This window comes from Geospiza fortis, unplaced genomic scaffold (genome assembly GCF_000277835.1).
Source record: "Geospiza fortis unplaced genomic scaffold, GeoFor_1.0 scaffold662, whole genome shotgun sequence".
NCBI lineage: Eukaryota > Metazoa > Chordata > Aves > Passeriformes > Thraupidae > Geospiza > Geospiza fortis.
Window position 1 is genome coordinate 1,012,908 of NW_005054450.1, and position 15,182 is coordinate 1,028,089.

Consider the following 15,182-nt stretch of genomic DNA (forward strand, 5'->3'; position numbering starts at 1 on the left):
GGCCCCGCCGCACCGCCGCCGGGTCCCTGAGAGCCGCCAAAGCCCGCCCGGAGGGAAGCGCCGTGCGGGGCCCGAGATGCGCCCCTGGTCCCCGAGGGGACCGGACCGGGCTGCTCCACTGCCCCCGCGGGTTGGATCTGGGGAAAATTGTGATTTTGTTGTTTGAGCCTCCAGGCAGCCTGAGAGGGAGCTGCAGCACCGGGCAAGCGAATGGTGCCGCGCGTCCTCTGGTCTGAAGGGCGTCCTGCACAGGCCAGTCCTTGCCTCATGCAGGGCGCTTATTCCTTCAAGTGTCCTTAATTTATTTTGGAGCTTTTATTTCAAGGTCTGTGGAAAAGCAATAAAAATTGTGATTTTGTTGTTTGAGCCTCCAGGCAGCCTGAGAGGGAGCTGCAGCACCGGGCAAGCGAATGGTGCCGCGCGTCCTCTGGTCTGAAGGGCGTCCTGCACAGGCCAGTCCTTGCCTCATGCAGGGCGCTTATTCCTTCAAGTGTCCTTAATTTATTTTGGAGCTTTTATTTCAAGGTCTGTGGAAAAGCAATATAGGTCTGTTTTTGGTGGAAAATACCTTAAACCAACGAACACCAAAGATACTTGGATTAATACTGGAAATCTTGTGGGTTTGTACTTAAAGTGAATTTATACGGGATTTTTCATACAGGTTATTTTATATTGATGCTGTTATGTATGTTTGCATACGTTCATTGTTAATGTGTTTCTTATAAACTATGTTGTAAATACTGTGTAAGGATCTCTTCCCTTTTGATTTCAGGGGGAGTAGTTTTTATGCTTTTCTCTCCAAATAAGTGTTCAGAGACAAGATATGCTTCCAATAAGAACCATGTTTTAAGTTTATGAGAGAGAAGAGTTCAAATACTGTTATGTGAGGAGCAGCACTTGTTGTATGTTATATTAATAAAGAGTATTTCCTAAGAGTTGTCCCTTCATAATTTAAATTATGTTGATGCTTTTCTTGAAAGAAGATACAACTGAAATTCAGTTTTATAGTTGTTAATTTGTAACTTTTATACTTAAAAAGTGATTCTAAGTGTCATATTTAAATTCCACCAACACGATGAAAACAGTGCTGGAAATACAGTTATATATTCCATTGCCCAGGTCCAGTGCATGGGACCTCCTCAGGAGCCCTGTGGTGGGCCCAGTGCAGGCTGAAACCGGCCCCAAGAGGGGTTTTTTCAGAGGGCTTTGCTGGGGGTTTTGGTGGTGGATTTGTTTTTTGGTTTGGGGGTTTTTTGGGGTTTTTTTTTGTTTGTTTTTTTGGGGGTTTTTGGGGTTTTTTTTAATTGTTTGGTTTTTTTTGTTTTTTTTGTTTTGTTTTTTGGGTTTGTTTTTTTTTGTTTTGGTTTTTTTAGGTTTTGTTGGGGGGTTTTGTGGTTTGGTTTTGGGGGTTTTTTTCTCTTTTTTTTTTTTTTTTGTTTGTTTGGGGTTTTTTTGTTTGGGGTTTTTTTGTGTGTGTGTGGGTGGGTTTGTTTGGTTTTTTTTTTTAAGAAGAAGCCCCTCTCCTGTAGATGAGCAGCAGCTGTGCCCAGCTCTGAAGGGCCGGGTAGTGATTGCGCCCAGGTGAGCTGAGGGGCGGGGCCTGTGAGGGCGGTGCCCCTCACACCCCTCACCTTCCTCACCCTCACACCTGCAGCTCGGTGCTGACGGGACCCGGACGCGCCGCCCCGGGGGGATCGGGAGGGTCCCCACAAACTCCTGTGCCTGACCAGGGATTGATTCTGGAGCAGCCCGGCACGCACCTGGCCGGGAAGGACGGAGCTGAGCCGTGACCATTTCTCCCACGAGGTCAGTTCCGTGAGGCTGGGGACCCGCTGCCCTCAGCTGTGGGGCTGTCTCGGGTGAGGTCCCAGCAAAGGCACGGGCAGAGCTGCTTTTGTGTGCCTCGAGTAAAGATTGCTCCTGCCGGGATTGCTCCTCTTAAAAACGAGAGACTGTAAGAGCGTGTAAAGTGAATTTCGTAGCCAGGGGTGTTTTCTGAGGGGCGGCGAGGCGCTCGGGCAGTTTTGGCTGTTGCGAGTTCAGAGTGAGGAATTTTTCTTCCCTCAGCGCTTTGTGTTGCGGTAGCGGCGATGGGCTGCAGGGCCCGGCCCAGACAGGGGGAGCACACAAATAAAGCGCTTTTTTTACAGATATTTGCGGCCATTTACAGCAACTTGCCGCTAGACGAGCGCTGTGCTGAGCGCTGTCCGGGCTCCGGAGCCTTCCCGGTGCTGCTGCCGCTAGATGGGGCGTCGGTGCTGCAACGCCGGGGATGGGCGCTCGGGGCCCAAAGGGGCTCCCTGTGAGGTACCGGGGCCCCTCAGGAAAACGGAACCGTAAATGCGCGTTGGTGCTGTGCCAAAGAGCCGTTCTGAAAGTCTGCCCGCGGAGATGGGAACGGTCAGCGCCGTCTGCACCTGCGGGCTCCTCCTGCCCACCCCTCCAGCAGCATCCCCATGGTGCTGGGCTGGGCAATCCTCCCTGAGGTGAGGGGGACTTCATGGATTGCTAATCAGAGCAGTAGGGATGGCCACGGCTGAGTTATCTGTGGGTTTGGATTGCAGATTGAGTGTTCTTCCTCCTCCAACTGCACCAGCCTTGGCTTTTTGCTGGAGCAGGTTTGGATAACGAGCTGAGCGAACAGCTCAGTCTCGTACATGGGTGTTCTGATGCCATTGCCACACAAGAGTTAATCACCACTGCTGTCTGCCCTCTCCAGAGGCTGCTTCAGTTGTCAGCAGGGATGGTCTCTTACAAAGAATGATTCAGAGCATTTAGATAAAGGCCCTGCTCTGAATCACCACTTGTAGGAGCATCTCTCTTCATCAGTGATTTAAAAAGACAAAAAAAATCTAAGAGTCTGGGAAGGCTGGCAACCTCTGCCAGCAAGGAGAGGTGCTGGGAATCCCCCTCAGGCTCACTCAGGCGCCCTCAAGCTCCCTGCAGACCCTGCCTGGATTCTGTGGCTGGAACAGAGAGCTGCAGCATGGGCTGCACTTAAACCAGGGGATGGCTCATGGTTCCCAATTTCCTTGGCAGATCACAAGTGCTGGGGCCTCTCCTGAGCTCTGCTTCCCTCTGAAAGCCGAGGGTCCTTGCTGGTAAGATTCTCCCTGCGGTTTGTGACTGCATTTAGAAAACCTGACCTCTGCTTATTTTTCTCCGAGTTATAGCCTTGGGTCAACATTCTTATAGGTTTTATAAATAAACTCCAGCCCAGCACATCCCCTTGTGAGCAGCAGAGAGGCTTTGGGCCGGACTAAGGAAATAGAGCATTCCCCTTTCCCACCAGTAGATATCAGACTGCTTAATTATTTGTATGGGCTCATGCCTGTCCTTCCTCCTTGGTTTTGGTGTTTAACGATGGTTTTATGTGTTATGTAGAAAAGCAGGACAATTTATCTGCATGAAGCTGGGTGAGTACAGATGTAAAAGACTTTTGACTGACCAAACCCAAGAATGGTGCAGTGCTGATGTCTGGGTGTTAATGCCTTGATCTGATGCTGGGCTGTCACTGACTCTGGGAGGTGCCAGGTCGTTTGTGCCTTCCCCCTGTGCACTGGCCCAGGCTGTGCAGGCTCATCCCACCTGAATTCACCTGGATTTCCGAGCACTGGCCAAGCTGTGTGTGGTGTTTGGCTTTGTCCTGTTGCTTCCAGCAACACCAGCATGCCCAAGACATTTCGTCCTTTCCTCTTCTATCCAGACAATTGGTTGACACAGCACAGCCAGAGTTATGTGCTGGGTGAAGCTGGGAATATTTTCTCTGCCTTAGAAGCTGAGGTGCTGGTGTGTTTTTGGTGCTGGTGTATTCTTGGTGGTTTGCTTGACTTTTCTGTCCCCTACCAGTGTTTCTGCCCCAACTTCTTGTCTTTCTTCATTTCCACCCTTTTAATCTCTCAGCCTTGTGTTGGAGACTGAAGAGATAAGGGTGTGAGCAATGAAGAGTCCTGCAAAACATAAAATTCGTGTCACAATTTGCCAGAGTGAGGTGAGCTGGGAGAGCTGTGAGTAGAGAACTGTAGACAAGAGGATCTGGTGGCTTTCTTCAATAGAGAGATGTGACTCAGAGCCCTTATTCCTTAAACGATTACATGGGCATAGTGTGGTGCAAACACCTGTTTGGATTGCAGCAAACCATAGATGGAGCTCAGACTGCCTGCAGATGGTCTCAGGGGATCTTTGAAGCAGAGAATCTGAACTTTTGAGGATAAGGGAATTATGAGCTTTTCCTTGAAGGCTCGAATGGAGGCAGCTGTGGAGCAGAGTCTGATGTGAGCCGTTCCTGGTACCCTGTGGCCACAAGAGACCAGGAGCTGCACTGCTGCTGGGTTTCCCCTCCCTCCTCTCTGGCCGCCCAGCTCCCTACCCAGTTTCCCGTCAAGAACTGAGCATTTCTCATCGAGAATGTGGCCTGTGGTGAGGGGGTGGGAAGGGAAGAGGGGGTGGGGTGAGTGCAGGGGAAGCTGGGGCTACTGCAGTTTCATGCCTCAATCTGTATTCTCTCTCTCCTCTGCATGGCTTCCTGTTTTTTCACACCACTGCTCTTAGAAACAACAAGCTGCAAGAGAGCAGGACAGGGTTGGCAGTTGGAAGGAACCCCTGGAAACACCTGCAAAAGGTCTGGGTGCAGGCTCTGGAAAAGGCAGGGCATGTTTTTGTGCTCCCCAGGTGTGATGCTGTCCCACAGAGGTGGCTCTGAGGAGGGGATGCTGTGCTGTCTCTGTGCTCCCCATAAATGCCCTGCTCAGTGCTGTGCAGCAGCAGAATGATCCATTCATTCTCCTCTTTGAGTTGTTTTCCTCAGCTGCTCTTGAATGGACAAATCTAGAATTTGTCCTGTTCTTAGGAGTCTTGTGATGATCAGTCAGAGGTACTTGGTGTCAGGATAATGCTGAATGTTGAATCACTGGTGCTGCTTCCTGCAGAATCTGGGATTTGATGCTTGGAAAGCCACCATGCAGTCTAGGTTTGTCAAGTGTGGGAAATGAGGAAGGATCTGGTTTGAAGAGCACCAGTGAGGAGCTGCCCTCCCTTTCCATGACCCTGGGCAGCTTGCAGAGCTGGACAAGAGTGAACTCTCAGGGAAGTGGTTCCCAAACTGAGAGCCAGGGTCAATTTTATCTGAAAATTCACAAAGAACTGAAAATTCTCAAGAGCCATGACTTCTGTTTTTAGGGGCCTGACAGCATTCTTAAAACACCAAAAAGTTGCATTAGGAACTGTGCTGTCAGTGTAATTTCTGTATTTGCTGCCATGTTTCCTCCCTGCTGTTTTGAGAGGAGGAAAATGTCTTGTTTGACCATAAGCAAATGGCAAAATGTGGAGAAAGGTGTCTAAAATCTGTAGTTCATCTTCATAGGTGAATAACTGGAAGGGTAGGGGGCTTCTGTACCACCTAGGCTGTGTCACTTCCGTGTCTGAGCTGTGCTCTTGATCAATGCTACACGTTAGAGAAGCAGCAGGAGCCCTGAGCTCTAGCCAGCGTGATCACTGGAGAATGGGAGATTATTTTTAATCAGAAATCACTGTGCTGCTGCCTCATCTGCCAATTCTCCAGAAGCAGCAGCTTTTGAGGGATGGAGCTCCACGGGCCCGGATGCTTTGGCTCAGGGCATGACACAATTGGGTGTTTCTGAGATGCAATTTCTCCTGGTGACATCAGGGCTTTGGTTTGTGGCACGTTGCTAAGTGATTCCCAAAGCTGCTCCTCTGGCTAATGACCACTGAGGGAAAGGTAAATAGAGGATTGGGCTGCACAGCCTTGCTCTGGCACCCTGCTCTCAGCAGGAGGAGGGTGGGCAGCCAAGGAGCACAGCTGCTGCAGGAGGTCCCTGCCTGCCAAACGCTGCTGCAGGAAGGAGATGAAAAATGGGCAAGATTGCGGCAATTATTGAGCCTTGTAAAAATAATTAGCCAGACAACAGCAGGCAAATGGGCCGGGAGGAGAAGGAGAAACAGCTGCCAAAGCAGAGAGAGAGAGAGGACCCTGCTGGGGATGGGAAAGGATGGGGAATTGGATGAGATGCACCTTTAATCAGTGGCTGGGGAGAGATGAAAAACAATGAATGAGCTTTGCATGCACATGACAGCAGGACAGGGAGGGAGGAGACATCCCCTCACTGAAGCTGCTTCCACCAGAGGCTCCTGCAGGTTGAGTGCCATTTTTGGGACTTTTCAGCAGTTACCAGTGGTGCCAGGTATGGCCAGTGACACACAGGTGAGCACAGCTTCTGCAATGTTTGCCTGACTTATCTGTGTAGGATTTGGTGCCAGGGCTGTAAGGGAACTGGACAGAATGTTGGTTAGTCCAGGTTTCTAAAGGATGGGAACAAATTTCCATCAGGATTCCTTTTTCTCCTTCATTCTACAGTTCCTCGCAGAGCCAGCAGCAGGCTCATGAATGATTTTTGCACTGTAATGCTGTGGTCTCTGATCTGTGGGCAGAGCTGTCTGCTGTGACACAAGGATGCAGTTAATAAGATTTGACAGCGAGTCTCTACCATGTGCTAAATGTCACTTGGTGGTTGGTGATTTCATGGTGACACTCATTCATGTCTTCCAGATTAATTCCAAGCGTTCTTGTCCTCCTGGTTCTGTTTCCCATGATGAGATTTCCCAGCACCTCTGTTTAGAATTTAGCAGGAATCCCTTCCTTGCTCTCTAAGCTCTTGCAGAGAGATTTTTCTGCATTACCTAAGCAAATCCTTTTGGGTTTGCAAACCTGTGGAGCACACAGACAGCACAGAAGCTACACCTGCCTTGTATGTTAGAGGACACAGCCTGTCACTTGGCTCTTCTTAGTCCTCCCACCAGAAATTTTTCTTCAGTCAAGGCAACCAGCCAAAGAGGGGAGGGAAAAGAGAGCTGGGAGAAGCCCCTTTGCAGGGAGCAATCTGCAGAGCTGCTGCTGCTGTGCCCCTCTCCTGGGGAGAGCCAGCTGCACTTGGGGAGTACAGGGTGATTCACTCACCCATAAGATCTAACAGATAATCTTCACTGAGGTAAACAAACAAGTACCAGCCTAAATTACTACTAGAGTTCAGTTGTCTCTCTCTGTAATGGAAGGTTTCAGGGGAATTTTGGGGGAATTTGTGCTCATGCAATCAGAGCTGCTGACTTCTCATTCAGACCAGAGAAAAACATTGTATTCAGAATCAGTTATGCTGCTGGCTGGGTTTTTTATGGCGTCTTCCTCTATTTTTTGTGACATAAGAGAAGTAGTGTGACTGGATTTAATTTTCTGCTGTAAGACTGATCCCAAGGCAATGAGTGGGGAGCACTGCTGGACAATTCACAGTCTCCTGCCAGTGGAAGGAGGCCACTTTTCCCTGGACCAGTTTGCTGGGCTCCCTCAGTCTTTGCTAATTCACATGGGGGCAGGACATGTGCTTACCAACAGCAGCTTGCACCTACGAGGTCTCCAAAGCACAGCCAAGGTAACAGGCACAACCATCTGGTGATGAGCTGGAAACACGGAGCATCAAGGAGGTGATAAAAAATGAATCAAGGTTTGATTGTGCTGTGGCTGGTCACTGCTGCCCAAAGTGGCTGAAAGGCACTGGAGGGACTTTGCTCTGTCAGCTCTCTCCTGTGCAAGTTTGTTGGGTGTTGTCATCTTGATTTTTTTGCAGCTTAGCAGGATTTCATGTGCTATTTTTTGTCATTTGTAAGTTGAGTAGATGCTTGGCTGCCTTTCCTCCTGTGGTCAGCTGGAACCCCACAAAAGTGGTTCAAGAAGAGGAGAAGGGAAAACGCTCTGGTGCTGTGGACTGAGCAATTCTCAGTGCCTGTGATAAATCTGTTACCACAAAACATCCTGCAGTGCCCATTGCCAGAGATAAGGGAAGACAAAGATTCGGTAAAGATGAGAGCCCTGGGGGACAAGAGCTCAGCCACGCTGGTGAATGAGATCAGATGCCTGTATTTGTATTTTGCCAAGAGGAGGGATGCACATTTCAAATCCCTGCGGGCCTCTGCTGGTTCTGATTCAGCAGTGAAAACAAGAGGTGTGGGTTTGGAGGGGTTTGTTATTTAGTGATCTGTTCAAATCTCCAGGTTTGCTCTGTGCATCCTTACAGTGACAGAACTGTGTCTGAGGAGCAGGCAGTGGTGCTGGTGTCTGTCCTTGCTGTGGCTCCCCAGGCAGGGAGAACGCAGCGTGAGCAGCAATCAATGAAGCTTTGAAGGATGAGGAGAGTGGTAAATAAATAATGTGCAGGGAGGAGCAGTCAGGGCATGACCCGTTAGCAGGGAATGGCTGTAAGCGGGTGCTGGCAGTAAAAGCCCTTCTGGCCCATCGGGAGCTCTGTGCTTTGCATTTGTCTGGCTCCAGGGTGGGAGCCAAGAGACCAGGGTGACAGACTAGGAAATGGCACAGGGAGAGGAATCTTTCTGGTAAAGGAGAAGTCCGAGGACGGGAAGAATGTATTTTTAGTGTCAGAGGGCTTCTGAAATGTTTCTGTCTCTGCCACCGAAGGAATCACATGTGTAGTCAGTATTTTGGTTGGGGGCTGCTGAGGGTGGGAGGAATGTCTTTCAAGGCAAACTCTTCTCTGGGGGGCTGAGTGAGTACCTCAGCTCCCCAGAGCACCCCAAAGCACGGGGGGGTGTGCTCATTCCATTCCCAAAGGCACAAAGTGTGGCTTGGCAGCATTGCTGTGCTGTCCAGAGCAGCACACACCTGTGCAGCTGGCGCTCATGGAAAGAAGGAGGATGCAAAGATTCCATTACATTTTTGCATCAAATCTCCAAGGCTAATTCAGAAAGCCAAAGCCATGCTCAGTGCTGTCCTTTCTGCCAGCGCTGTGCACTTGGTTCTGCTCTGTTGGCATCCCAGCATCCTTCCCCTCGTGCCTGTGAGCTCTGGGCTGTCACTGTCCCCTCCTCACCCTGACATTCTGTCCCTTTAGCCAGCAGACTCTGCTCTGTGTCTCTGCCCATGGCCTTTAAAGAAGAGCAAACTGAAAATCTGGCTCCTGACTGCAGCTAGTTTGCAGCAGCCACTCAAAACACCAAACAGAAAGTGGCTGGGAGGAAGGAAATGAGAGGTTGAGTTTTTTCCTGTTGCAGGTAGCAGGGAAATAAAATAGGAAATTTAATGCAAAGTTATCATCTTGCTGAGCCCCCAGCATCACAGGCTGCAGGTGCTTTGTGGCTGCTTTTGTCTGATGGTTTGTTCCTCTTTGTGCCAGGGCAAATTCTGGATTTCAGGTCCATGTGGTGCTGCAGAGCAGCTCCCAGCAGAGACCCTTTGGAAAAGGGACACCCAGGAGTGGGGATAATGTGGAGTTAGAATAGAAGGGGAGTTGCTGTGAGTTGGACATTCTAATACAGACCCTGGCTATTGGGACCTGGTGAAAATGGAGCTGTATCAAATTCAGTCCAAGATCTTGACCATTTTCCAGCCCAGTGAATGAGTGGTTGCATGAGCAAAGGTGCCCGAGCTCTGTAATTTGTGTTACCTTGCTGCCGTTCTGGGAAAACGGAAAAATCACTTGGGTGCTCAGGTGCCTCCTGCTGCAGAGGGAAGATCCACCCTCACTCAGACCTGGCTGCTGCCGTGGTTTTAATGATTATTCTCCCATAACAAAAAATGGAGCTTTTTACTTTATTTTTTGAGCCACGCTTGCCCTTGTAGCACATAATCCAAGTGTTTAACATAGTTAGTGCTTGTCCTGCAGTTTCCCAGTCCTGGTTCTGTTTAGGCTGGCTGGACTCTCCCCTTCTGTGAAATACATCTTCTCTTCTTTGTAAATGTTTTTAAAGACTTAATGAAAACAAACATTATCTATTTCTAGACCAAAATTTGAGGACAAAAATTTTGCGCTTTCCCGCTACTGAAAAGAATTTGTTTTTCCTTCATCACTGTTCCCATGGTAAAAGTTGTTACCTCCAGCTATGTAAATGAGTCTTCATCAATATGTCTCAGGTGGAAATTCCCCTTTTTGAAAATGGAAATTTTCCTGTGGCAACAGTAAAAATAATTTTCTTTCAGCTAGAGCCATCTCTCATTTTAGAAAAAAAGAAGAAAAATTCCATTCACATTCCTTTTCTCCTTGTTGTCACTGGTGACTCATGCAATGGCCTTTGCTACTTATTTCTGACTCTTAAGTGATTTTTCAGGTGGCTGCTAAAAAATTCCTAAAGCATTTGTCACTGGCATCTGCCTCACTTGGTAACACGATACATATATTCTGATTTTTATGCAGAGAGTGTATTCGTTTGGGTTCTGAATGTTGCTCAGTTTGGAATACACATTTTAGATGTCAAAGCTAAACAAAAAAAACCCACTGAAATAAAACAAACTCTTGAGTCTGTGCAAAATATTTAGCACAGGCAGGCACCTGCATCTGCCTTCAGGGTGCAGCCACCCACACACGAGCCTGCAAGATCCGGTCTTACTGGAAACAATTAATAAAGACCCCCAAAATTCCCAAACGGGATGAAGGGCTTTCTTTTTAGCACTGTGACTTTATCACTGAAGTCTGGTTTTATGAACTCGAGCTGTGCTTATGAGTGTGGGAAGGCTGGGTGCTGCTTTCCTTCTGGTAGCAAAGAAAAGGATCCAGAATCCCCTAACAGTAATTTCAAGAATAAATAGCGTGGTTTAGTTAAATAGGCAGTTGCAATTCATAATGGAAATGTGTGGTTTTAAAGATCACTCATTTGTGTTGCAAAGAAAGAAAACGACAAGAGAAAGGAAAGTTGTTTGTCCCTCCTGCAGAACGGATAATTAGAAAAGGGATGGAGCTTCTGGCATCTGTGTTTAGCATTTTTTAGTTTTGTATCAAAACCCATCTTCAACAGAAGTCAGCTTTTGAGTGGCATTCCCTGAGAGGGGAAATGCTGTGTTTGTGCTGCAGCCATGCTCTGAGCGATGAGATCGTGGTGTGTTGTGACACTGCTGCTCTGAGCTGTGCAGCTCCACCAGCTGAAGACCTTGGCTGGCTTGTTCAAACAGCAAAGCTCCCCAGAACGCCCTGTGGAACATGAAGGAGCATTCCCAGTGTTCTGCATGCAGGAAAAACAGCAGAAGCTTTGCCATTGGCACCATGTGAGGAGCAGAACACGAGCCCCTTACCTGCTGCCAAAAGCCTCGGGTTTCCACAGCAGCCTGTGAAACTTTGCTGGGCATTTTTGTTTATTTGTGGGGTGTTTTGCCCAAACAATCTCCTGTATTTTTGCAGTCAGTAACTCCCAGTATCCCTGACAGAGCTGTATCCTCATGTTCCTTGCAGGGCTGGGCCAGCAGCATCTCCTCCTGTCTGTTTGGTTGTACTTTCCTCTGTTCTGGGATGATGCGCAGCTCACAGCACCCACCATCCACAGAACTTGCCTTTTGCCTCAGCACTAAACTCTGGCACGGGCAGAGGTGATAACTCAGAAACTCTGATGAGGAACAACGAGGGGGCACCAAACAAGTCCTCATTTTGATAACTCTGAGGCAGAGCTGCCTCCCAGGATTGTTGTCCTGTGGTGCTGCTGCTGGCCAGGAGGGAATCTCTGCTGCCACTGCAGCTGACTCAGGTCATGCCTTGTTACAGTTCTGCTCTGCCAACATTTACGGGGGAACCAGAGAGGAACACATTGTTCCCAAGTCCGCAGTATCCTTCATTTAAATACATAGTCACACAAATAAAACAGTATTTTTATCTGGACAAGGACACCAAATCAGGCCACTTTGGCCTTCAGCAAGAGGGCTGAGCATCTTTGTCGTCATTCTCCCTTCTCTCTGTCATTTTGGGGTCGCAAGATTGACAGCATTTCAGAAGCTTTTCAAACAAACAGACTGCTCAGGTCCTTGAATCTCACCCCCTAATACTTCACCATCAGCTCCTCACAGCTTATGAAAGGTTTTTTTAATGGTATTTTTGTTTGAATGCACGGCCATCAAAGAGAAAACCGTGCTGATGCTTTGTTGTGGTTTTAGTCTCTAAAATCTCTCTTGTGGCAATATCAACAAGTAAACTGTGGCCTTGTTCCTGAAAGAAAAACAACTCGTGTTACAACCACGGTGTCCTCAGCTGTCCCAAAGGCTGAGCTGTGTCACGTTTTTCTTCAGGGCAATGTCCTCCTGAGCAGGTTGCTGCAGTGTAGATGGAGAGGAGAGGGAACAGCGCTGGCTTGGGGGTGGGTGAAGGATGTCTGTGTGCCAGGATGTGACAAACTAGGGGTGTATGGGGTGGCCAGTCCAGGGAGCAGAGCTGGGTCTCAGGGGGGATGCCCTTGAGCCTGTTCCTGTGCTCTGTGAGGTTGCAGTTTATCCTAATTCTCCTCATGTTCTTTGACATGCATGGTGCTCGCTTGCAAGAAGACCTGGTACCCCAAATATATATGTAATGTCTGTGTGTGTGTATGTATGTGTGTTTAAATAAATCTTCAAAGCATGTGTGTACATATATATGTGTGTGTGTATATGTATGTGTGTTTAAAAAATCTCCAAAGTGTGTAGCAGAGCAGCTCCCAGCAGAGACCCTTTAGAAAAGGGACATCCAGGCAGTGGGGATAATGTGTAGCAGGGTAGAGAGATTTTGTGTAACATGCAAAACCAAACAGTGACCTTCAAATGTTAGAGCAGTTTGGCTTGGCCAGAGGATTTGGTGTGGCCCCTGGCTGTGCTCAGGCAGGTGAGCCCCATGGCTCACCACTGACAGCCAGCGCGGATCAGGGCTGCACTTTGGGTGGTTGTGATCCTACTTCAGATCTTGTTGCAAAAAAACCAAACAAAAACCCCATCTTTTGAGTTTTAACCTCAGCAGCTCCCAGCCGTGTCTGCAGCCCGGCGCAGCTTCCCCGCTGAGCAGTGTGAACCTTGAGCACTGCTAACCACATGGAGCAGAGCCTCTACTCTCCTCAGGCTGCTCGGGCTTCCTGTTTGCCTCCTGGTGCAATGAAATGCAGCAGCTTGGTCTGTTTGTTTGTTTGTCTGTCTGTCTGTCCCATGCTGGTGAAGGATGAGGGACACTCTTCTGTCCCTGTCTGGAAGCAGGGAATACACCTCCAGAAGTGTCACTATTCACCACATCTGCCAACATCCCTGTGGCTTGGGAGCCAGGAGGGCAGCCAGGGTGTTTGTGTCTCTGGGTGGAAGCATTCTTGCTGGGTGATCCTGGGAATACCAAGCTGTGGTGGTTCTGTGTCTCATTGTCATCCTCCCTCCTGCTGTTTCTCTGTAAAAGCTGACCACATCTCATCATTGGGTAAATTTCCTGAGAGTGGGACAGTGGTGACTGTTAGGCTGGGGTCTGCATCATTCCCCAAGCAGGACAAGGCCCCCCAGACTCAGCAGCAGCATGGAACTGTGTGATTCTGCAGATTCACCAGATTCAGTGGCACAGAGCACATGCCCACAGGCAGAGGGAGAGCTTGAGAGCTGAGAACACAAAATTAACCTTTCAGAATTTTATGAACAATCTGGGTGAGTGCAAGCCAGACTAGCACGGAGTGGAAATGGACATTGTGATCTGGCATGCCTTGCATGTCCCTCATGTCGGGCACATTTGAAATAATTCCACTTGCTCTTCTTAGCAGTGTTCTCTTCCAATGCATTAGCCCTGTTTGGTTCTCGATAACACAGAAGAAAACTAAGTAATCCTCCCTTCTGTTCTTCCTGGAGGTCTCAGATCTTAATCTTAGCAGGTTGCGGTTATTTTTTCTGACTGAGTTCCTTTTTCCCTTCCCTTCAGCTTCTGATGTCCAATTTCTCACAGACCATGTGGGCAAATGCCCTGTTGGTGTTCAGTACAGCTGTACATGTGAAACTTGGAGATGATGAATAGAAAAGCTGTTGAAAAGGAAAAAAAAAAAAAACAGAACAGAAACCAGAATTCCTGTAAACAGTTTGTTAAAAATATCTTCAACACATGTCAGGGCTGATGATTTAAAATAGACAATTTCTGAGCGTTATAAGGTCACATGGAGACATGATAGTAGATTCAAACAGAGTTGAACAATGAATGTTTCAACAGTCACATCTTGTACTGTTGGCAAGATATCTGTGTTGCCAGCTAGTAATGTTCAGGGGAAAAAAATGAGTCAGATCACAAGAATAATGAGCTTTTCTTGGACGATAACATAGAGGGGAAAAAAAAAAGAATTTATACCGTAATCATATGTCTCAGCAAAAGCTTTAGGAAAATGGTGATTCTGGGAGTCGTAAAACTGCAGAGCCAGTCAAGGTGATGCAGTAGCACAAACCATGTACTGTACCAGGGCTTTTTGTTTCCACGTGTGGCAGTGAAATAATTAAAATCACAAATCCACATTCCCAGTATTTTCTCATTTGTGACCTGAAGTACGGCAGGCATTTCAGAGGAGATGTGTGAAAAGAGAGAGATTTTCAGATGAGCACATGGTCTTGGAGTATCTAATTGCTGCTGAAAATTTAATGAGACAGAGAGGAATGATTGTCTTTGAACACTGGAAACATTTCTTGTCCCCATCTGCTGCTGCTTTGGAACCACTGATTTCCCGTGGCAGTTGGGAAAGCTGCACTGAGCAAAGGGTGATGGCAGCCCCAGAGGTGTGAGAAGTGGGGAACTGGTGGGACGAGACCCTGCACAGTGCTTTAGTGCATGGGTGGGCTTCCCCTGCTGCCCATGGATCTGTACAACAGGTTGGGGAGAGAAAAAACCGAGTGGATAACCCTGTGTGTCCTTGGTTATCCGAGTGGATAACCCTTAAAGGAGGGCTTGCTGGAAGTGGAGCACCAGGCATGTCAAAACCTACCCTGCTCCTACTCTGGACCCACAGGCACCTTGCCTGCCTTGGAGGTTTCTTCTCATCCCCCAAATCCACTTGACTCTGCTTTGGGATTTGGGGTATTCCCCCCCTTATTGCACTGTTACCCACTGCCAGTGCTCAGCAAGTACCACCAGGGTCTCTCCCCTTCTCTTTGGGCTCCCTCCTTTTCTCCTACACTCCATGTCTTTTCCCTCTAAATGCCCTTCTCCCTCTTTTGCTCCCAGACTCGGTGTCAGCCAGTTTCTAGGGTTCCCACAGTTTTCCAGATGAAGAAAGAGCAGTTGTCGGACTGAGGCAGTCAAAGGAGCGCTTTCCAGGAAAGGAGTGAATCCCGAGCCGTTTTACATCTCCTGTGCGGGCAGTTCCACGCACGGATGTGCTCGCAGGACCTGCCCTCGCTGCCGTGCGGCCCTGCGGCCCCGGAGCGAGCAGCGGCT